Here is a 24,739-nt window from a genome sequence, read left to right as displayed (position 1 = left end):
GGAAACATGCTTTAATGTAACTAAAGAAGAATATATTTAGCATTTTGCTACTAAGCAAGGATGAAAATAAACTTGTCAACAGATAGCTGCGACTAACTCCGAAGCCCACAGCCCGCTTAATTCTTTCTGTAGCATTTATTATAGATGAGAAGTGGGTTTAGTTTTTCTTTCTTCTTAAAAGTGACTGTTGGTTCCATCTGAGTCCTGCTGGCCAGAAGGGGCTTCTAAATTGCAGTGTAAGGCACTTCATCCTTTTAGGCATCAGTTTTTCTATCAATTAACAGTAATGTAACCATCCAAAGTGCATTTGAGCAGTGGTACATATGAGGCTTCTTTCTGGAATCCGTCCAAGACCAAATTCAAACATAAGTGGGAGTTGCCATGCCACTTAATCCACAGAAAGAAAAGGGAGAAAAAAAAAAAAGAAAAAAAAAAAGAAAAAAAAAAAAAAAGAAAAAAAAAAAGTCCTAACTCAGAAAGGAGCTTTCTTTTGTATTTCTTCCATTATTATTAACTGGTGCTCACCATTAAGAGTACTGTTTCCTTGTTCCCAGAGGTGAATGTTGATCATAAGACACGTGAATATATTTTGAAACATTACCTTTGAAGCAAAGCTTTTTTTTTTTTTTAAAAACTAATGAAACTTAATACCTTTAGCACATGAAAAGAAACATTGCAACTATATATGTGCATCTTCATTTTGGAGATACCATATTCAGACTAAAACTGATACTGAAGGCAAGGACTATTATGCCCACTTTATTTAATACTTTAAAATGCAAAAGCAAGAAATTATTCTATTATGCAAGACCTTGTTTAGGGGTGTATGGAATTCAAGGCAAGAGCAAAAGCATCTATAATGTATAAATTAATATGATAGTTTGTATACTCCTTTGTATTAGGTGTATGAGCACATAAGACAGAAGGCAATTGAAACTCCTTTGCAAGCAATAACTTCGGGAACAGGCAAAGCATCAAAAACCTTAGGCCCTACAGAGTCTGAGGATTCCTACAACTACCACCACAAAGAAGAGTATCCAGTAGAGCAAGGCAGCATGAAGCCTCCTCGTCTTGAAAAGGTTCCACTTCTAAGAAGGATAACTACTGTGGTACACAGATTTGCTCAAATATCCAACCAACGCAAAGGTTGACCACTTCAACATGTCACAGGTTTTTCCTCCCACATCCACTCTCAGTTACATTTGCTTCTCTTACCCACCAGCATAGTCAAGATCAATGAATTCAGTTCTAAATTGAAAATACATTAATATTTTAAATATTAATGTTAAAAAGGTTCCGGTAAACTTTAAAGGCAGCTCATAATGTCTGCGAATGGAATAACTGTGAATTACCATTCTGACAAGGTTTTAGTTGAGCATTAATGGAGCTCTAAAGAGCTTCCTCCTAATTAATAAGGCCAAATTTAAATCCTACTGCTGGAAGTCAAACAGCCCCAATTAACTTCTGAGGTGTATGGAAAATAATAGTGAATCTCCTGCCAGATATTCTGATGTTCATAAGGGAAAACCAAAATCCAGATAATATCATCTGAAAAATATGCTGTGGTACTTGCAATGAATTTTCTGAACTTTGACAGTTTGTATGCATCTTTCCAAATAAAATGAACTCCCACTATCTTCACACAGACTCTTGCCCTCTTTCAGGAAAAGATTGATCCCTCCCCCCTCAGACCATTATAGAGTCTCTGTGTCAACTCTGGATGATGGAAATACCTCATGAAAAAAGTAAAAGACTGACAAGCACTCATTTTTTTTCTTTATGGACTGATATAAAGCCTATCAATATGATTTTAGTGTTTTTATGATTTAGGATTGGCTCAAAAGTCACAACACTTCAGGGCAGTGATAACTCTCCAAATATTCTGAAGGTCTGCAGGAACTTGAAGACATGGAAAATAACCATTATTGATGTCAATATTTTTTCTTTACACCAATAAAATTGTAACACAAAATCAAAAAACATTAGTGGTTCACATTGCAACACGTTGTCACACTCATTTTTGAAGACAAGACAGAAGTTTTACGCAAGTAGATACAAGCTAGCTGGGGAAACATTATCATTAATTTCTCTTTTTCAGACATCAAGATTCCATTTCAATTTTCTTGGTTTTCCAAGGACTTCCTTCCTTTAACAACATGTTCTTAATCTGTATGAATGTATACATATAAAAGAATCTATTAATACAACATTATAACAGGAAAAAAAAGGGGGGGGGGGGAACAGAACATTAGAAAGTACAAAAAATGACTCATTTGCCATATGTATGCTGCAGACATTTTTAAACCATATAATAAATAGCCACAGATGGAGATGATTTAAATCAAGAAATCATGTTTCAGTCTTTCTTGGTGCTGACAGCTCAAAGCGGGCACTTTCAGCAGGCAGCATAAGTACGCTACATTTCATCTTCAAAATAAATATTTATGGCTTTCATTACATACATACAGTATGAAAAAGATCTTAGAATAAATCATATTTATACAAAAAAAATCAAGATTGTTTATCGTCCATTAAATTGTTGACCAATTCACATCCCAGTTCTTCAGACTTGTACACAACCTAATCTACGCTGCCCATTTAACACTGGTCACTTTGGAAGAGATGGGGAACAAACCATTAGTTAATTGCAAACCTGAGCCTCAGACTATTGAAATGTTTCCTCACTTGCCAGCGTAATTACCAAATAGCTGCTGATGGGCCTGATCTCCTGGCCTCTTTAACACTTCCATATCGATGGGCAGACCTCTTTGGAAGTACATGGCATGTACCCAAATGATCAGAAATATAGAACAGGGGCATCTTTCAAAAAGAAACAAGCAAAGAACTGACAACCAGTGGTCTAGACTTTCTTGCATAATATTGTTGATACCTATAGCTAAAAAAACATTCTTTCCTCAAGGAAGAATTCCCAGGCAGCTCACATCATTTCCTGAAACATTACAGTATTTGTCTTCAGAGAATCTAGCTTCAAAATTAATAGCTTCTTATACTAGCATAGACGGTATGTTTGCTCACCACATAGGAAAAATCCCTGGCACTACAACTGTTTCTGTCATACTTTTGTTCAGAGTAATATGGACAGGCATTCTATTCTTATTTTCTATTCTGGGAAATAGGATTTCTAGGATGAAAAACTACATCCTTGTTCTTGAAACGGGGGCAAAAGCTACCGATGCCAAACCACTCTGTAGATTTTGAGATAACGTTTGGGTGACAACCAATTCCCGCACACAAAAATGCTTCTCATCTTTCGGTTGTGAGAACAGCCAGTGAGATTTCTGTGAGTGTTAGTTAGATAGGCAGCACCTGCAGGCGCTAACAACCAGTTAAGGTTTGGGGCAGAAAAGAATGCTGTATCGGCTATTTTCTGCATGGCTGGTCTGGGTATTTTTGAGAAGCAATACGTTCTGATTTCGGTAGTCAAACTGCAAATACATAAGAAAGGCACAAGCGTGGTCAGAACTGAGACCCTACATCTGTTTTTGAGCTCAGCAAAATGCAGCTCTTTCAAATGCAGCCTCAACCTTCTCCCCTTTTGCTCACGGTTCTGTGAGGTTTCAGACGTAGAAACTGACCCAGCACGGACTCCAGCCCCCAGCAGCGAGCACAGGACGAGGAGACTGGCATCGCCGGAGCTCCAGCTTGCCCTACATCTAGCCTCCACCGGGCACCTCTGCCGGCAGATTTTCGGTGCCGTTTGGCCCCAGCCGGCCAGCCCCTCGCTAGAGAAGCCGGACTGCGGATGCAAACCCCGAGGGCACCAACCCCGAGGGCACACCCCCCGTTTCGCTGCTCGCTCCCCGGTCCCCCGCAGCCATGCTCTCGCCCCTGACGCCCGTTCCCCACCCCCCTCCCCCGCCGCCCTCCTCCTCCTCTTCCTCATCCTCCGGCGCAGGCGGCGATGCTGAATCACGGCGGGCAGCCGCCTCGCTCCGCCGCCTCTCCCCGGGGACAGCAACCCAGCTGTCGGCGGAGCCCCCCCAGCTGCCGGCGGGCAGGGGGCTGAGGGGAAGCAGCGGGTAAACGGCCGCCGGCAGGGGCAGAGGGGGGGATGTAGGCGCCCCGCCGCTCCCCTCACCGTTACCTGGAGGGGCGGCCCCGGCACCGCGCTCCTCTCGGGGGGCGCCTCACGGGCGGCGCGGTGATGTGAGGGGCGGTGCGGCGAGGTGAGGTGCGGCGGAGCCCCCCCCGGGCAGCACCTCCCGCTCCGCTGCCCGCCGAGCCGGGCACTAGCGGGAGGAGGAGCGGGAGCGTAGGGCTGGGAGGCAGGGACAAACCATTCCCTGCGCGGGGGACACCGCCGGCGGCCGGCCGGGCGGCGCCCGGGAAGCCGAGCCCGCCCACATGGGGACGTGCCCGCACCGAGCCTCACGGTGTACCCGGCGCGGGGTGAGGAGGCACCGGGACCGGCCCCTTGGAGCCGCCGGTCGCCCTCTGCCTCCCCCGCCGCGGCCGGCAGTGGGAGCGGCCCACGCCGTGTCCCTGCCCGGGAACGCGAGCGGGACGCAGCCACCGCGCCTCAGGCGGCGGGGACGGGGCCGCTCCTCCCCTCAGAGCCGCCCTTACCGCCCGCTTCGGCCCTCCCCGGGGCTGGCCCTGGAGCCGGGGTGCTCCCGAGCCGTGCCGGGGGGCATTGGAAGGGTCTCCGGGTGCTGACGGTACCGGGGGCGACAGCTCGGGCCGCCGCTGAAATCCCTGGATCTGTGCTGATTTCCGTCATGTTTTAATTATTTTTTTCCCCCTTCCCGTTTGGTCTTATAACCAGTGTTTTAAGCTCTGCGTGCTGTAGGCAACTCTGAGAGAGCCCTTTCAGGCTTTTTCTACAATGTTTTGCGTCCTAGCATGAGACGCGTGACCTAATGACTTAAATGGTTCAATAGAAATTAAAAAATATAGAGAGAAATATTCATCAAATAAAGGTTTTTAATATTTTTTTTAATACCCAGCAACGAAGAAAGATGTCAATTTGAAACCTGCTAAAATGATGTGAAGCATGTAAAGTTGGTTGAAAATGTGAGTCGATCAGCAGCAGTGTATATTTTTTTCCTCCTGCTTTAACATCCTGCAAGGTAAGCTGCTAGTTTAACAGGAACAGGCTGGGGGGGGTCTTGCAAACGCCGGGCTGGCCGTTAAGGACAGAAAGCCACACGGGGAATCCTTCGGGAATGCCAAAGTGATGGGAGACTTTTCCTCTGCAGCACAGATGCATAGCCCGTAAATCTGAAGAAATCCGTACTTCACAGACGTTATTTTTAATTGGTTTTCCTTACAGTTTACATTGTGGCTTTTACAGGTACGCAGAAATTATCGTTTCTTTACTGCTCAAACCTTGGTGGCACTTGTCAAAAAAAAGAAGCAGAGGTATAATTCTTGTTCACATATACGTAATCTCATTGAAATTCACATGCTAGCTAATGTAAGTTAGTGTTTGTAGAAACAGACCTAAATTTTAATGAAAAATCACATGTCAAAGCAGAGGCAATGTAATCCAGGTCTGTCCCCACGTAAGCATTCTTTATTTTTCTCACAGCTGTGCTACAGGATGCTTGTAGGGAAAGGTCTGATTTTCCTTCCGTTAGAGTCATTTGGACTTATGCCATCAACTGCAGATGAAACGATTTAAAAGGTTGACATGCATTGCACATAATCTCCAGGTCAGAGCTTGCTTTGGGCCTGCATTAGATCCTGTATTTGTTTTTAGCTGTACGCCCCCGTTCTGTACCCTAAACCTACACCCCAGAGCCTGAGGCATGCCCCCATGCTGAACTGAAGCACGTTATGTAAGCAGGGAGAGTGGCAAAGCACAAAGGGGACTTTCTGACGAGAGATTGTACCCAGCTGTTGGTTTATACTTCCCAGGCAAAACCAGAGCCTGAAAATATCACCGTGCCCCCTCCCTGCTCTGCTTCCAGGAGACATTTTCCGGCAGCCTCACTTCCAAGGTGCAGCTAATGCTTCTGCTCTGCTGAGGAGGACTGCTACAAATGGATGCTGGTCTCGGCTGGGAAATTGCAGTCTGTGGCACAGCCTCCCAGCAAAGACTGGAGTCTGACCACACAAATGCTTTTTCTCATCTCCATTACTGGGAGGCAACAGGCATTAATCTCTTTCAAAATGTGCTTTTAGCTGTTGTTTCCCAGAAGCAGATCAGATTCACTTTTTTTTTTTTTTTTTTTTAATGTGATCTGCATTTTGAATAACTCAAAGTAAGTGGTACTCACTACCTCCAAGTTGAAGTGTTAGAGCTAACAATTTAGTAAGAAATTGCAACTGGCTATTAAATACCCAGATGCTTGATTAGGAACATTAAATCAAGTTTTAGTTTGAATATTGAGCCAGTCTGAACATTGATGCCCTCAAGTTAACGTGTGCCTAGATGATTATTGTAAATAGAACTTTGTTCTATTATTGTAAAGAATTATTGTAAAAAGAACTAGCAGTAAGAATTATCTTTTAGGGCATGAAGATCGTCTGATGAATTTCACAAAGAAACAGCCAAAGACAGAAAAACCCTAGAAACCAAGAACGAATGTGCTGTCAGGAATCTACATATTTCTATTAAACTTGTTTTGTTTTCTACAATTCCACACAGGTACTTTTATGGCCTTAAAGTATTATAGTAGAGGAATGAGTGAGGCAACCAGATCAGTCCTATTTTTTATGAAAAGACTATTTGAACACCATTCCTATTTTAACTTTCTGGTTACTGGTAACTTACTTCCTGAATAATTATCAGCACTGTAATGCTGAATGTATGTAAGCCATGTCAAAGTCAGTAAATATTTCTTCAAATTACACAGGGGATAATTAAGTACTTCAAAGACTACTCACGTTTGAACAGTGACAAAATAGGCTTTGAAATGAAAACATTTCCCCTGTCCACTCAACCATCACCTTATGGAGGTGCAGTGGGATGCACAATCTGATATGGTCCAGAAAACTTGAGGTTGCATTTTGCCTCTGCAGTTGGACCAGGTTTTATCTTCATGTAGACATTTGTGCTGTGGAATACCAGAAAACCAGAGCTTCAAACCATTTGAGATAACAATCATGAAGTTCAAAAGCTTTGAAACAAATCCAGCATGTGGATGTATAATAAGAAGTTTAGTAATTCCAAGTGTTTTCTTCTGTTTGCACAACATTCCTCTCTGAATACATTAAGTAGTTAATTATGCTTTTCTGAACAGGTGCATTTTCCAGCTTGCTATAAAACTATATCTAAACAGTCTGTGCAGTCAAAAATCACCTATGTCCTAGAGTCTGACTCCAGAAAAGCATTATGAGTCAAAAAACAAGGTTCAGCGCAAGCTCTCATCCTACACTTTATATTCTCTTAGGATTCTGTCTACAAGACTCTTCAGCCCATTCATATGTTTTGCTTTGAAGAGCAGCCCCCATTTCTTTTAAAATAAGCCATCTGCTTGGTGTGTTAAAATCCATGCAACAATTTCCCAGCAGCACCAACACCTGCTAGTAGGGCATGGCGTTCAGGCAGACACTGCCAGCCTGTTACAGTTTCTTATCTCCCATCGCTCTAATCTTCAGGGTGCTGTCTGGGATTATCTCCTGGAAATCAAATGCCCAGCAAGATGGCTTTTTAAACCATACATCACCAAACATGTGCCATGTGTCTGATTGAGTTCATTGCCGCTGTAAACATCTTTTATTATACAGATCAATGCAAATTTACAAGCCGTAGCAGTATAATATTGACATAACACAGTATTTCATACAATAACTTTTTATAGTCCTCATCACTCCACACACGCTCTGGGTGAAATGCATTACTGATGTAAGCAGATACCATAGTACCAAGGGCATCAGCAGACTGCAGTCAATTACACAAACTTAGTGGGACCCCTTTAGTTCAGGCATGGTTTTGAATAGCTTTAAGACATGAGCACTTTATTTTTAGCCACAAAAAAATATAATTTCAGAGTGTCTTTATCTGTTTAGTAATCAAAGCTTGAAGGTACTTTTTCAAGTAATCTTGTCAAATTCCCATCTGTTGTCTGCCCTAAGAAAAAGGGAGTCTCAGAACTTAAGCAGTTTGGAAAGACATTTCTCTATGCTGAGCAGGCATCAACCAGTAAAAAAATTCCACTGCATGAGAGTTGTAAAAGCAAATGAGGCATATTGAAGGAAAGCAGGAATTTGTATCTGCTGGTCAACTAAGTTGAGGTGGTAATCCAGGAGATAGTTTTCATAAACATTCACAAACTGGGATAAGATCATACAATATTACCAAAGGCTGTCTATGCTATTGCTGGCCTGCAGGCCCAAGTAGATGTGTGAGCAGCTTGTCCTTTTCAGTTGGACATGGGAAATAAAACATTACTTAAACAGTATTGTCAGGAATCACTGCGAAGAAAACCAGAAATGGAGAAAAATTTCTGCACCAATAAAGCTGTGGTATTTCCCATGTAGTTAGTGTGCCCTTCCATAGTATAAAAGTTCTCAGCCTCTTTTCAAACAATCAGCATCTTACCAAGTGTAACTGAAAGCTGTTTCATACAGGTTTATTGAAATTATGTCTGAAGCGATTGGTTTATTAGTTTGGTGTATTGCAATGCGACAACTACTTTGTGTGATATTGCATTTCTACCAGCTTAATTATTTTTAGTAAAGATAATTGGCATATAAGTTGGTATCTAAGCTTTTTGACCTAGAGAGGTTCTAGGTCTTTTCTTTCAATTATGGACATCTCAAACTTCGCACTTATTTTAATTTTTAAGATCTCTTGATACACTGTTAATTTAATTTGGGGTTGGGAAGAAGAGATAAATTCCTTTTACATACAGTATTAAAATTTATATGGAAAGGTTGATATACCTTTGTCCTAAGCAGGACAGTCTTTCATTCACTTGGCAATACTGTACAATCATTACTGTCAATGCTAGCATGTAAATATTATGCATCTCCATTAAAATACAGATTCCAGTTTTTTTCCCCCCTATTGGTTCAATGTCACGTCAGCAAAGAATTTATGTTGCAAGCCACACAGTAGATAAAGATCTGAAATACGTACAAGGTTGAGAAAATCTGTTTTCAGCATTTAGCAAATTTACTTCATGCTTTGCTTGGAACATGACCTTTGGAGTTTCTGGCAGAGCAAAATACACAAGTCCTCCCAGATCCCATTCATGTGCTCAACCGATTAGATATCATAGACTGTGTTACAAAAATTAACATAGAGTATTAATTTACATCCTTGTCATGTTTCTTAATATATCTCCAGTATCTCCAGAATTTATATTCTGCAGAGTATTGACACAGCAGTATCTATATATTTTCTGAATTCACAGGTCCAGGTACAAGTTCTCACATGAAATAAACCCCAAAGAACCCTATACCACTGAACTATGTATTTTTCTCATAAAAAGGGCTATTAAAGTGTTGATATTTAAAATATAGCTGTAGACAGAATATTAATCTGAAGCTTGAATTTCATTATTATGCACCATTAGAACATCAAAACATGTTCATTCTTAATTGTTTCCACACAAAAAAAATCCTCTAAAGTTAAGCTTTTGGAAATCCTAGATGATAGAAAGACCTCTTTTCATTGTACCTCTAAGCAGCTTCTAGCTGCACAAATAGATTAGTTTTGGGGTTGTTAAATAAAAGCAAAATGCTTTCTCCAACTGTAAAATTTTGTAAGGGTGACAAGCATCTTCTAATGACAGGACTATAGAATCCTTTTAAGCATTTACTGGTATGTTATAGGACCGTAGAATCCTTTTAAGCATTTACTGGTATGTTATTTTTTTCTCACCTACATAATATAAATACTATTGTCTGTAGCCATGCAGTACATGGAAGAGGAGATAAAGCATTTCTGTACTCCAAGTCATTTCATTACTAGGTTTGAAAGAAAGCAGCACAGTGAAGTGACAGCAGAATCAATACTACCTTCTCCAGTGGAGAAGTTTCATGAACAGTGAAAAATTTTTCCTAATGTCCATACCACAAGGTGCACTGTGCTGCATGATGCAAAGCCATCTAAACTACACATACTGAATTCTGATTTGGCAGAGCTTATTTATGCACAGGGTCAGATGCTCAGGTGCCTCTGCACTGCAAATTGCTTTCCTAGAATGCATCTTAGCCTGGCAAGGTGGGCACCCTGAACTCATCATGCATTGCCTCTTACCCATTCAAATTAGGATGTTGCAGCAGAGGATGAAGGGTAATAAAAGCAGCAAATATTTTTGGAGGAAAAAGTAGAAGGTAGGGTACTGGGGTCAAGGTCTAGCAATCTGCATTTATAGGAATAGTTAAGGCTAGAAGCATAGTAACCTCTTCAGCAACATATGGTAAAACCCTACCAACACTGAATTTGTGTTACACAGCAAGTAAAACAGAACAACTACCAGTTTACATGGGGCAGCTCTACATACAAGAAACAGCACTGAATGGAAGTACTCACTGCACCTGGGCAGCACTCTGAATCTTCTGTAAATTACATGACCTTAAGAAAGTTCAAATTTGTATTACAGAAATACAACACACTAGGAGGCAACAAGAGTGACTGCTCACTATAGGAACACAAGCCAAGAGAGATCCCACTGCTATAGTCCAAGAGCCTCAGCAATCCTTCTCACATTATTTAAAGCAAGGTAAGCAGAACAGACAACAGCTGGAACTACTCAAGAGCCCCTATTATTAGGCAATATTGTGGTGATAAGACAGGTACAAAGCCAAGCTAGGAAGCCACCCTAGAGGTACAGCTGGTACACAGCTGTTTAGTACCTAGGCTAGGACTATGCAAGAGTTCAATCCTTTAGCATAGGCTAAGCAGTGGCTCAGGGCAGAACTTAAATAGAGCTCTGAAGGGTGTGGGGGAGCCTCCAGGTGGGGCTGATTAGAGCCACTAAGGTTTATTAGTGCCCTCTGTAGCCTTGTACAATGTTTTTTCATAGTAAGGGGGATTTGGGGAGGGGGGTAGGTATCTTTACTTTGAAGTCCTGCAATACAGTGTAAGATTTTTCATTATTTTTCATTTTGTATTACCTTTCATAAGGTGTTTTTGTATTGTATGTCTTATATAAATTTAATCTGTTTGTATAGATGGGTATGTGAAATTTAATTTAATCTCTTGAACAGAGGGAACCTCACTGTATAACAACGCGGTTTTGTTTGCTTAATCTTTTCAGTTGAATCTTGCTCTTTGTAATGAAAATTCCTGGTTCTAGAAAGATAAACAGCATAGGGGTCAACTCAGGAGAGCTAAGGATGCCGAGGCATAGGTAATATTTTCTATAAGCTGAGCAATATTTACTTGGTTTTGTCCTATTACTTTTAGAAGCTTTGAATTTACCTTTATTGTAAAATACTCACTAAAAGAACTTATTAATGGAGGTTATACAGTGAACTGAGGACTTGGAGAACAGTATGCTATGAAATGATTTTATTGTGTTTAACGTGGATTTCTGTGGGGAAAAAAAAAATTGCATCATCATGAAAAATGCTTTATTCTTTTAAAATGAGTAGGATTCAAATGTAAAAGAGACAACCTAATAACAGTCCTAGTTCATTTAAAGGGCTGTGTTTCTACTTAAGAAGAAAACTTTTTTTCAGCTGATAATTTGAAGCAGGTGATGGCAGACTGGGTTTGCTACTCTCCAACTCCCATCCTACTTCTATATCAGACATGTCTATTACAATAAAGTAGGTGGAAGAGAAATGTTGACTCGGGATAACTTTGTTTTATAAAAAGCACACCAAAATTAACAGGACGATGGAAACTTGACAAGATTTTTACCATTCAAAGCTCTGACAGTTGTGGGAGATTTAAATTGTTTTGCTCTTTTTTTCCCTCATTTTTATTTTCCTTTTGTTCTGTCCTCATTTAAATACTACATGGAACTTAAGACAATATGAACTTGAATTACTTGAACAAGGAACGCTTTAATTTCCTCCTTCTCTCTCAGGAAAAAATGAAAGGAAGAGTGACGTTCCCAGGATTCAACCAAAAATTCTTATTTAATATGTCATTTGTGAGGTTCAGTTACCTTAATAACTTTATTCCTTAAGACTCTTCATTATCTAATCACAAAAACATAGGCTTTGTACATGAGATAATGACACTGTCATGGGTTTTCTGTAAGCTATTTTGGGGTGTATTTTTATATTAAGTATGAGGTAGCTACAACATTCATGAGAAGTAAATGGAGGTTTCTTTCTTAATTACAGGCATAATATAGAGTTCAAAATTAACTTGTTCATGTATGATCAAGCTCACTTGTCTATCTGTCTCCCACAGATAACAATTATTTTGTGGACAACAATGAAAGGGGTACATACATTGAAAGAATACTACATTTTAAATCCAGAATAGAAGTGTAATACTATAGAGCAGCAATACTAATCATTTCCTGAAGCAACTCTTTGTAGTGAAGTATGGTCAGTAGAGGCACAAACTAGTTAAACCTTTAATCTCAGTTCTAAAGTATTTTCTTGGACTGTGCACTTAGTCACATGGTCTGAACTTTTGGGTAGACCTGTGCGGTGTCAAGAGTTGGACTTGATGATCCTTAAGGGTCCCTTCCAACTCAGGATATTCTATGATTCTATGATTCTATGATTCTGAAAAAAAAAAAAAAAAAATAAGCAAAAACCTTGAGTTCCAAAATATCAGGGACACAATTGTCAGGCTGGCTTTATTTAACTTTATAGAACTGTGAGTGAGATTAAAACAGCATACAAAATTATTATCAGTAAGAGCAAGCTTTGAAATACCTACCATCTAGCTAATGCTTAACACCTCTATTTAGTTGCCAATTAGATATAGCAATATTGGAAAGAGTAACACTTTAATTTTACCAGAACTATTTTTAATCAGCTTTCTGACAGACACTTCACCTTTCTAAAGCTGCTACCTCAAAAATAAAAACACACTGTCAAATTAAAATGATAAGCAGAATTGTCATTTCTGTATAGTTATTTTCTTTGTTATAATCTCATTTCATTATATGTATATATAAAAGTATTAAATCAGTAAATATTTATCACAAGCAATGTAGAAAATAAGAAAAGCTGTCAGAAAATGTTTATTTTTGCTATATATCAGAAACTAAAATAACAGACTGTAAAAGTATAAAGTGTTCCAAGAGAAATGTGCAATATATGTTTTTGCAGAGACTATCTCCTCATACAGGTACAGATACAGAGTTTGGCTGTTCCAAAATGACCTAGTTTTTTCCTCAAGGTCCCCAGCTTTTTTTTATGATGTTTACAGGGGTTGTCCTAAGCAACCAGATAAACCAGAGACATTTAAAGGAGCCTATCCTGTTTGTGCTATAGTATCCAAATCAGAGAAAGACAACGAACTTCAGAGTGCCCTGCTTATGGAGAAATGGACAGCATGATGTAGGAGCATATTTGAATTCCTTCACAACTGCTTTCTGTAGAAAAGAAGCAAGACTGCTACAACTATACTTTATGTAATCATGATGAAGTCTGGGTTTGGTTCAGATGGGAGAATGTACTTCTGTGACTTTTTTCCCTGCCCATATCAGAGGGATTGGAACTAGATGATCTTTAAGGTCCTTTCCAACCTGAATCATTCTATGAATACAATAGATAATATTAATGTAGTTTAAATTTCCTTATTTTGTAGGAAAAATCCCATGAAACCGAGGGACTGATTTGTCCAAGAAGCAATAGTGATTCCATTGACTGGTTATGACTTATTGTATCAACTAGTATAGAAAATTAAGGCCCTACTCAAAGTTAGGACATCATTTTGAATGTCCAAATGTACATTAAAACAGTTTGTTCAGACCAAAAGTCTGCAAATTATTTTACTTGGGACTGTTGGAAAGTGATTAGAAAGCTCCATGCACAGAGCAGCCGCACAGCCAAGGACAAACCTGGATTGCTCCCGTATTGCTGAGATCGTAACAAAAGCACAGGTTCTCCTAGCCATAATCAGCACCCTTTCTTCCCAGGCTGAACATGTTACATCCCCTGCAATTTTGTGTCTTGAAAGTTCATAGTATGTTTTCCTGTTGAATGAGGCAAGTTCGGCAAGTTCTTCTCTGTAACAATTTATCGGTTTTGTGTTCTCTGCTTTTTCTGCATGTGTGTGCTGTAGTTCCTCCGGCTTCTTTATTCTTTCCCTTTCCCATTTTCAAAACCTCTTCTGTTCTGCGCTATTTTATTCCTTTACTATGGTTACAATGCTCTCCTCTCTTGCAGCAGGGTTAAGGTGCCCTTCACAAGGGGTTCTGCTGCTGTCCCAATGCTTCCTCCAGCCTTTCTCCTCCCCTCCCTAGAAATCCCAGCTGCCAGGAGACTGCCACTCTCTAACAGCACTGGAATTTCCAGAAGCCCTTGACATCATTTGTCTGTCTCAGCCTGAGACTTATGGATGAAAAAGCACTGCGTAACTGATAAGTATTGTCATTAATTGTATTATTTGTATGTAAAAGGATCATTATTTAAAACATGTAGCTTCCCCTTCAAACGGGTAGCAGATTAGAAAAGAAATATCTCTCCCCTATCTTCTATTAAGAAAGTACTTTTAAGTGAAGGACAAAGTAACCTGCATTTATCATACTTAGCATACCTAAGAAATTATAGGAATAATTTACTTACCTAGGACAACCATTGCTAATGTCTTTTTTACCCAATCAGATTTTGTCCTATACTAACCTTGATGGAATAAATACGGCTAATTATGCTCCTTTCTCTGCAATACATTGGTGGAATGTTATGGCAGCATGTAAGCAAAGTTTTTTTTTTAAGATCCTTTATAAGAAGGAACAGCTGCAAAAATAGAATAACCCAGGCCCAGTACTACAGATAACATCCTGATGTCACCAATGACAACGCTGGTTTTGAGTATGAAGCAGGATTTTGTTTTAGACTTCCAGGAAAAATACTTTTATCTTCATCAAAGGGTTTAATGGCCTTTGCCTCTGTATGTTTTTGTGCACTCAAGGGATTAGAAATCTCAGCTCTGGTTTGCCTTTTTAATAATGACCAGGTAGGGCCCCAACCCATTTAGACATGCGTGCATATTTATCTTCAAATCTATTTGTGAAAATGAGATCTAATGTCCCCGTTATTTGGACAAAGCAGGGGATGCTAACCATCATCCAAGTGTGATGCTGAATTTCATTAGCTTTCAACTATTAAAAAATAATTACTTTGTAAGTAAATTTGCAGTACAACAGAGGGAAAAAGGTAAGTAAACTGAATGGAATGGGAAAGGAGAGGAAGGGAGACAAAACGGGGTTAAAAAGGAGTAAAGGCAGTGTGTGAGAAGATGTATTAGCATATGTAAGGCTCCTTTAAAAGCTCTTGAAGTCTTTAGCATTAGGAAAAGGACACTTCTTAGATCTCTGAGGAAGAATCCGGAGGATATTCATTATCTGTTTTAAGTGATCCATACAGAATTGCATCACCCCAAGTTAAAATATTGCATCTGGCCATAACATAAATGTCAACGTTATCCCTAACAGGGTCAGGTATCTGTATGGCTATACATTTGCTATTAGACCTTGATTAATTTTCTTTGCCAGAAATTATTTAAAAGTAGTTCAAGCATTTCTTTGGTTTCCAGTGCTGTAAGTTAATTTCTATATGTAGACATTTATTGATTCATATATTCCTTGGGAATAGATGTGCCCTTTGTGCAAAATGAAATGAATGGAGATCTTTCATGCGAATGTGACTAAAATGGTAATAGCTAATACCAATTAAAAACAAACAACAACAACAAAACCTTTCACATTCCTGTGAAAAACCTGTATTTCACATTTATAATCTTTTAACATGGATTTTTTTTAAAGTTTCACCTTTTCACCAGAAGCAGCATATTTATGTCAACTATTACTAGAAAATGAATTTGACATTTCAGATGTTAAATTGAGTTTTTTAAAAAAAAAATGTAAATCTGTCTTAGATTAAATGCAAGTAGAAGTCAAAGATCTCTGAGATAAAAAGAACATGCTTGAAAACATTCTCTTGCTGGATTGGTCATGCAACTATCGAAAGTACAGAACACTTGATATCAAACCACATTCTGCCAGTGACATCTTAGATTCTAGAGCTGAGAGGAAAAAGCTTTTACATCAGTATTTGCATTACAACCACTTGGAATAGCCACTTTTGTTGCTGAGGATTAATACATTCCTCTTGGCTAGCACCATAGACACTTGTCTGACAAAGCTTGAAGGAGAAATACAAACCAAAAATAGATCTTCAAAAATTTCTAAGCTTGTTTCTTGGCTGTTTTTTGTTGTTGTTTTCAGATGGAAAGTGGCTTTTACTGTTTGTTTATTGCATGAGTCTTTTCAATTGATTCACACCTATAAATGCAATACTATAATTTTCTTTATAATTTTTCAGAATGAAAGGTTACTGGTGTAAATATTCCTTTAGAGTTTTAGTTTTCTGTCTTGTAAGTGTGAGGAAAAGGCACTGTGGACGCACATGATTAAAGAATGTCTGTAATCATCTGAACCTAGAATGACTCCTCATTTATGGCACTGGCAGTAATAAGAAATGAAAGACACTGAAGAAATCAGAGCATGTAAAGTCTCAAATTCTGGAAATACCCAAAACTACTGGAAAAGAATAAAAGAACACTCCAATGTACATTTGGAAGCACTAGGTGTTATTTAAAAGCAAGTCAACCAGAAGGTTTTCCTTCTGAAAATAGCAAGTGCTGATGCATTTGGCACATTTAGCAGTTTTCAGCAATCCAGGCAAAACAGGATAGTCAGAAAGCTGTTACAAAGATTGAGGAGTATTATATTCTAAATACTAAAAAAAAAAAAAATAAAGAAAAAACATGGAAGTTACATATTTTAAACCTGAAGGTTTGAAAGTATTTTGTATTTTATACAGTTGGGGTGACAAATTTTAGCTCAGTACATTTTTGTCTGTTACAAGGTGTTATAATAAAGCATGGCATTAGCCTGTCTTAGGGTAAGAACTACTGAAGATTTTTATATTTAAGAAAACCTTCAAATTCTATAAAGCTAATTAACCCCTGGTTTGCAATAAAATGGAGAGGGAATAGTACAGTAACAGATTGCTGGGAGAAGTAGACCCCAGATGAGGTAATTTAGAATATGCCAAGGAAATGGTACTTGAATAAAGCATTGGACTGCATAGTGTTCTGATGCCTTAGATGTGACCAAGGGCTCAAAATATTGTAAGACAAAGATGGTAGATTTTAAAAAGTATGCTTGAAATCATAAACAAGGAATAATGATGCAAATTAAGCAAATAGGAGAAGCTGAAAGTTAAGCAAAAACTTGGATTAATTTGACAGACTCTTCAAGCACCAGGATTGTGAACCATGAGCAAATTGCATGTTATTAATGCCTCTGGCTGAGATGACCGTTCTCATATGAACAAAGGACCTTTGCAGAAGATGGTGTGTCCAAAAGAAACAACAATATGATGTAACCATGAGAGCAAATAGTAGTTTCTGTTTAAAAACATGCTTCTACATAAATAATAAACCAGGACAACCATCCTAGACTGGTTTTCTATTTTGAGAGAGCACTACTAAATATATTGTAGCTGAAGAGCTGAATCTGTGTTTATAAAAAGCTTCTTAGGTAGACTTTACCCAGTAGTGATATATGACTGGGGGACACAAGTTATAGGACAGGCACTTAAGTAGAATACAGCGAAGCTTGGATTTAGGTATGTCACTACTAATTGTCGTTATTCCTAATTTATTGGGTTGTTTGAAATGATGTTATAATACTACTGCAGTAAAAAGATTTGCAGAGTATGTACAAAAGAAGCCAGTAGTTACTTCAAAAAATCTCATGGAGAAACAGTAACAAAACACAGACAAGTAGAGAGCTGGTCACAGTAGCATTTGAGAAGAACTGGGATGTGAATAGCTACAAAAATATAAATAAAGCTGACTGATCCCATCTCTGTTTAATGTGGTTGGGATCCTGGAAGCTGTTGTCAGCAAGGAGTGAATACAATCCAGTAAGAATATATGATGCAAATCAACACAAGTTGTAGTGACACTTTAAAGTCAGACTAACGTTTGCTGAGCAGCAGCAAAGTCGATGTTTTTGTATCTTATCACATTTTTGGATAAACAAACCAAACAAAAAAATAAGCACTTTTTAAATACCAAAAGGGAGGGGAAAAAATGACAGACTCATGTTTTGCTTGAAAAATAAATAAATAAATAAAATCACTTGGTTGGAAGAAAAAAAAAAAAAAAAAGTTTAAAAGATCAAATTCTGGGACCTAGCACTTAATGAAAATGTGAATTTTCTGCCTCCAGCAGAAGTATCACTGATATTTCAAGCAGATCTGCAAGTGTAAACCATGATATCAATACCTCTGAAGTCAGCTAAATGTTAATGATATGGATAATACTTTGTTCATAAGCATAAGGAATTGTGTGATATTCCAATTGTTTAAGAGTTATTAAACTCAGTGGGAAAGGTATATGTGACGCTAGGAATTTAGTATTTTGAACGAGGCATAATTTTTCTAGTCTTAGAGAGAAATTCTGCAGATATATATGCTCTGTCAAACAGATGCATTTGAAACTGTATAGTGAAATAAAGAGGATCCCTTTAGAGCACCTCGGCTCCAGGATAATCACTGAACACACTGGACAACAGAATTTATTTTTGGCTTTCTTATTATCAGGAGCATTTCAGTAAAGTATGCTTTGAATATATTTTGCCTTCCATTTTATTAACGCCACAGTCTACACTGACTCTGTTCAAATTTCTACTTGGCTATGTAACCACTGAAGGTGAAAGCATATCCTAAAAGCCATGCTGATGTATTTTTTTGTTAATTAGGTGCCACTGTTTGTTAGATGAATACAAAGATTTTTTTTAAGTCTACTTCTGTAATGCTAAGTGAAAGAAGTTTTCTCATAGAAGACTCTTCTTAACATTGTGTAACTATGATCAGACTGAAGTCAATGTCTTTGATATAGAATGCACAAAGATAGCTGCACTAGAGAATTTTGACCAGAATTTTTTCCTTCTTTTCTTCTAGTTAAAAGAAGTTAAGTGGAGATGATAAGCTCAAAAATTGGTGTTTTTTTGTCATAAGTCTTCATACCAACAGATGATACAGCATGACATCACTGCATCACTGTGTGATGACATAAGACATCAAGAAGAAAAGGAAAAGCAGGTAAGAAGTGTCTTCCAAAAAAAAAAAAAAAAAAAAAAAAAAAAAAGTAGTGAATGTCTCTAAATCAACGTTGTTTTCTTGTGCTCTAGTATTTAGTAATACTATTTTTTTCTTGACATCCACTCCAATCCAATTGGGCATGATCCTAATGTATTTTCCCTTCTGTTATCTAAAAAATATAAGAATACCTCTTAGAAAGTGAAATATAAGCTTGTAAACTAGAATGAGGGATTCTCTGCGTGGTGATACTGTGAAATAATCTAATTTTTTTCGGATGCAGTAGTCAAGCCTCATAAACTCTTTGTGTGAACTCTTTTAGTTAAGATTAAAGTGACCTTCATTTAAGGTAGCCTATTTCACTTCCACAGTAAGTTAAACTAAATTGAATTAAGGTCATTTTTAATTCTGAATAAAAATATACAGGCATTCAATATAGCTTAGTGTACTTTCAATTAACAAGTGTAATTAACTTGGAGATCTCTGTAGAAAAGGCCTAAAAAGAGAAAATTAAAAGCACTACTATTTTTGTTTAAATCTTCTTATTCTGCAAAAGGTGAGTGATCCAGAGTCTCAATGCACAGTAAGAACAAACATTAGTATAATACTGATCACATCTAAATTACAGTAAGCATGCAAATAATGAAGACTCAAGTGCACTGAAAACATTTTAATATACAGTTTATTAAAAAGCTATGCATTTTGAATAGAAATACTTGTTGTTTAGTCAAAGTTATACAGACTTTGTGACTATACTTGAACTATGTTAGACAACTACACCATTCATTTTTATTTAAGTTTTGTTCTTTCTATAGTTCATGTACTGCAAACAAAATATGTTGCTGAACTACTTAAAGTGCAAGAACAAGACGTGATTAATTTCTTCAGTATTCTTCTCTACTCTTATATTTTATACACAATCAACTGTTCAGAAGTGAAGCAAATGAAGATATTTTTTTTACTATCTTGCTTTTCTTGGCTGGGCAATCTATCGTGGATTCAAAATGTTTGGACACTTGTGTAGAAAAGTGAAGGACTTCTCTTGATGTGGGTAAGGAAAATTTTTAAATGACCCTGATGGCAGCCGGATACACAAAAGGAACACAAAGTCAGATACAGAAGGCTGTCAGTAAGAATTTTCCTTAACAGTTATTAGTAAATCATTCTGAATCACAAATTTGCAGGCAGTGTCTTCTACAAACATGGAAGAATCTGCAGAACAGTAATAAGAAACTGAAAGAATTGTTGTTTGACTGATAGTGAGAGACTACGCCTCTTCTTCCAAATGATCATATAAGATAACGGGCAAAAACTGAGCAGCTGGACTTACCCATTAAGGAAGTCTGTAATTTATCTCTGCAAAAAAACATGTCTAATCAGTAGGACGTTGATCACAGGACAGCACCTAGTACCTCCAATGAATATCCATAGTAAAATTGAGAAATGTTATCTTGTCAAGAGGCAATACTGAAGGAAGGCAGAAGCACAGCTCAAACTTACCTTTTTAAATTTTTATTTAAAACACCAGGGAAAATAAAATAAATCACCACCTTGCAACTTTATGACTCTTGAGATTTGTGGTGAAACAGGTATAGCTGAAAGCAGTAAGAAAATACATAAACACTTTGCTTCTGTGTTTAAATACTTTCTCTGACCAGTGGCTATCCTGGGAAATGGCTAGCACCAAGAAGGGAAGGATGGAAGTGGCAGTGTTGACTGAAAGTGTAAAATTCCTTTGGAGCATCTTCCTTTAAGTGTACCTAGTCACACTGATGGAACCTCAAGTTATTTTTAATTAAAAAGCCTCCCACTTTGAACTAAAATGTCTTACAAAATTGCAGCAGTCACAGGTGGGCAGTATGCTTTCCTGAGGCTCCAGATTCCTCCTGGACTCACAGTAAGAGTGCATCAATGAACATTTTTCAGGGCATTTGATAGAGCAAGTGGCTGTACCAAGTTGCTCTGGTTTCATTTGGATTCAGAAGCTGATAATTTCAGATGTTGTAGAAACACAGTGTAAGACCTTTCTTTTGCTCTTCTCTGTGAGGACAGGTCTCAGTAGCAATGAGCTGGGCATCAATGGAGTTGGTCTTACCTGCATAATGATGTACTGTATCACTCTGTATAGCTACTGCATGGAGCAGGGGAAATTGCTGTACTTCAGCTTTCATCTTTTCCCTAGCATATCTACATGACATAGTTGATATTTTCTTGGCACATCTGAAATTATGCTGCAGCGATGAATATTCCTGTTTCTGGGTCAGGAGCTGCAAAATTTGGAAAATAGCTTCTATATTCACCAAGAGATACACATGCTTCTTGACACTTCAACAACTTGCTAGAAAAACATCCCACACTGGGCTAGCTGGCAGCAGGAAACGTGCCAGTAGACTGGAACAACCTGAAAGGAAAACAAAGAGTTAAACACCAAATATATCGGTCTGTTTAGGAGTAGAGAAGGAAGCTGGCAGTGGTATGCTGAGATGCTGGAATGTGGGATTTAGGGAAAAGCAGTCAAAGACGGGTGTTCAAACCATGCAATTTACAAGTACTGCTGCAATCCTAAAGCCACATCAAGGGAATACCAACGAAGGCAGGTGCATATCCATTACCTGAGCAGAGCCTATATCCTCAGAGTAAGAGATACCAGTATGGATGGACAAAGCTATCAGACTCTATATGCCAATGCCTTGCAACACAGGCCCACCTTACATGCAAGGGAAGAAAGTTAAATTGTGTAATGCTTTAAATGTAGTGATTTATTTCAAATCCATATTGAAATCAACTGTTGTAGTTGCTGCAGAAATGCTGCTATCTCATCTAGAAATTGGTGTGATTACTGAGTGAAATGAAATGTGGCTCCAGAAGTAATTACTGTATGAAAAAGTGATTTCCATTAACAGCACATGTGAGAGCCTCCAATCTACCAGAAACTTATCTTCCCTGTCCTGAAATGACCCTCTCATTTTTAGTTCTGAGTCTACATAGAGTTGAATTTACAAGTTTCATTAGGGAACTATACATCTTCTACAGAGCTTTAGGCTTCAGAGAAAAAGATAGGTCTTGCTAGGATATTCCTAATCAATAGTACCCAACGAATATGTAGAAAAATGGATTAAAACCCACTGTGAGTCACTGAAACTGCATCATTAATTGTGTATAGGTCTAAAACTGTTGGGCTGAACTTCTTACAGCATAGCTATTTTTTTAAATCTTACACAAATCAGCAAAACAAATGAAATCTAAAATTTTTAGATTGTGCTATTACTGAGTTATTCTAACATGAAAAGAGCATTTTTAATATTTGCATGATTTGATTGTTTAACCAATTGTATTGAAAGAAACTTAAAGAAGAGATTACTGTTGTGTGAGCAGTGACATGAGGCACTTCGGCATCAAAGGATTTTATATAAGGAAGTTAAGTAAGGCAGACTGAGAATTAGGGCTAAAGGCTAGAATTAGAGTCAGTGTTTTGAATGCTAACTATATATACACATATATTATAACAAAACATTGATAAGTTATGCAATTCATTAATATTAACCTATTAAGATAGCATCAGTTGTGTATGCAGAGTGAGAATGAGAATGTCCAGCTCTGAGTCTGTATATCTTCATTTAGACACATAATACTGAGATCATGGAAGTGGTTCATTTAATGTTTCACAGCACTGTTGATGTGTTATATGTTGTTTTTGATTATGAGAGTGCTTGGGTGTAAACATTTATGCAAATGCATCAGTGCTGCATGTGTATTCCGAGCATGTGCTTATTTGAGAACTAGCATAATGCATTGCTGCACATATATATGCCTGCTGTGTGTGCATATACAGGATTTTGCTAAAGGATGTGCTCTGACCAGCCAATCCTTGTCCAGCAAATCCCAGAGGGTAGTAATGGCTATTGGACCTTGGTGTATCCTCACATATGGAGCCTATGCAGTGTAATTTGCTAGTGAAGGGATGAGCTTTAATGCCAAGAATATGTTGAAGATGCTGCAGCATATCTCATTTGTTAGCGATGCTGCTGCTGTCTTCTCAAGGATATCAAAATGCTTGTCAGCACCTGGATGAAAATCAGCTGACTCAGATTCAATCTGGCTGAGATGAAAATGATGATGGCTAGAGTGGGGAAAATGTTTAAAAATGGGGTAACATCTTTATATATCTGTGACAATATCATCAGACGCTTATCTATCTAAATGTAACAGTGCCTCAGGTTTTGGGTTGATTTGGATTTTTTTCATTGTCTGAGTGATCGTGATGGTTGGCTGCAAAAGTATCCTTTTCCCAAGCTTAACTTCTCATTGTGCAGATCTGGCCATTGCAATCTACTTGCTCTTCCCTGCCAGAGTGAATTACCAGGAACTCCCTGAACCTCTGGGTGAGTGAGTGCCTGAAGAATTAAGAGTCCAGCTGTGGCAAAATGTGACTCCCCTTCAACAGTAGCAGCATCACTGCCCCCAGTGTTTCGCAGGTTATTTCCTCACTATGTTTGTCTTGTTTCTGATCTTCAAACCAATAAAGACCTGGCTTCCCCAGAGACTGCTTCTTTAATCATAAGAACACAGATACTCAGGTGAAGCAAGCAGCATCACACAGATCAGGATGATGACAGTGAAAAGGTGAAAATGTAGGAGAAAATCCGTTAACTGAAGGGTTCATTGGTGGGTCTCTAATGTACAAAACATGAGGATAATTCAGGTAAGCGTCCACAGTTTTGCAACCAGGTAGTCCAGGCAGCTTGTTCCCCTGTCAAGGCAGAGAGAGCTCTGTGCTAGCTCAGTCTGTCTGGTATTTATGTAGTGTACACCACTGTACAGACTCAGGGGACCTGAAATTTTCCAGGGGTACCTGGTTTGATTGCACACTGGTGTGTGCACATAAAGCACTGTTCTGCACAGGGTAAGGTCACTCAGTGTTAGGCTGACACAGGGGGTGCTGCACAGGCAGGTGGCCCAGGACATCAAGAGGGCATTTTGATAGAAAGAAGATGGTAGCTGGGACTGCTGCCGTCAGCGCAGTGGGGGCAGCCTGTAGCCCAGGGGAAGGAACGCTGCCAGAAGGGGCTGGGTATCACCTAAATTGTCCTGGCAGAATATATACGGCTTGTGATCCACAGGATTACCACGTCTGCTCACACCACAGCAGGGCACAACAAGCTAGAGCCTTCTTTTTGATAAGCACTTCCCTCCACAGCAAAAACACTCAAATACATATATTTAGAGAGCTATCATCGACTCGAAAGTCACAATACCATTTGAAAAAGCGTAGCCGGAGCTATTTCTGCCACGAGCGGCGGCAAAAGGGAGAAGCCAAAAAAAAAACAACAAACCACCACCACACCTCCTCCCTGGCAGCCCGCTCCCCTTCGCAACGCTGCCGGTGCGACGCCGAGCCCCGTAACCGCACCGGGGGCGGCCGCGGGGTCACCTTGGGCGAGGCGGGGCCGGGGGCAGGCGGCGGCCTGCGGTGCCCTGCGGTGCCCTGCGGTGCCCTGCGGTGCCCGGCGCCACACCCCCACAGGCCCCAAGGCGAGACAGCGCCCAGGGAGGGGGGGGAGTAGCGCCG

General features: G+C 39.0%; 1 protein-coding gene and 1 long non-coding RNA gene across 4 annotated transcripts in view; one reads left to right on the top strand and one right to left on the bottom strand.

Annotated features, from left to right (window-relative positions):
* The window catches only part of TTLL7 (tubulin tyrosine ligase like 7), a 72,264-nt gene extending 68,025 nt beyond the window's left edge, over positions 1 to 4,239 (bottom strand). For all 3 annotated transcript variants that reach the window (XM_035333162.1, XM_035333164.1, XM_035333167.1), the window contains exon 1: positions 4,106 to 4,239. The gene's annotated coding sequence lies outside the window, so the exon portion shown is untranslated. The remainder of the gene's footprint in view (positions 1 to 4,105) is intronic.
* Positions 4,240 to 4,272: 33 nt separating this feature from the next.
* On the top strand, positions 4,273 to 23,711 carry LOC118170695. Its single transcript, XR_004752842.1, has 5 exons — positions 4,273 to 5,090; positions 10,521 to 10,640; positions 14,301 to 14,421; positions 19,033 to 19,173; positions 23,003 to 23,711. It is a non-coding gene; the product is annotated as an uncharacterized LOC118170695 (long non-coding RNA).
* Positions 23,712 to 24,739: the final 1,028 nt, after the last annotated feature.

This window comes from Oxyura jamaicensis, chromosome 8 (genome assembly GCF_011077185.1).
Source record: "Oxyura jamaicensis isolate SHBP4307 breed ruddy duck chromosome 8, BPBGC_Ojam_1.0, whole genome shotgun sequence".
NCBI lineage: Eukaryota > Metazoa > Chordata > Aves > Anseriformes > Anatidae > Oxyura > Oxyura jamaicensis.
Note: the sequence above shows the minus strand (reverse complement) of the source record. Positions and strands in the feature narration are given on the sequence as shown.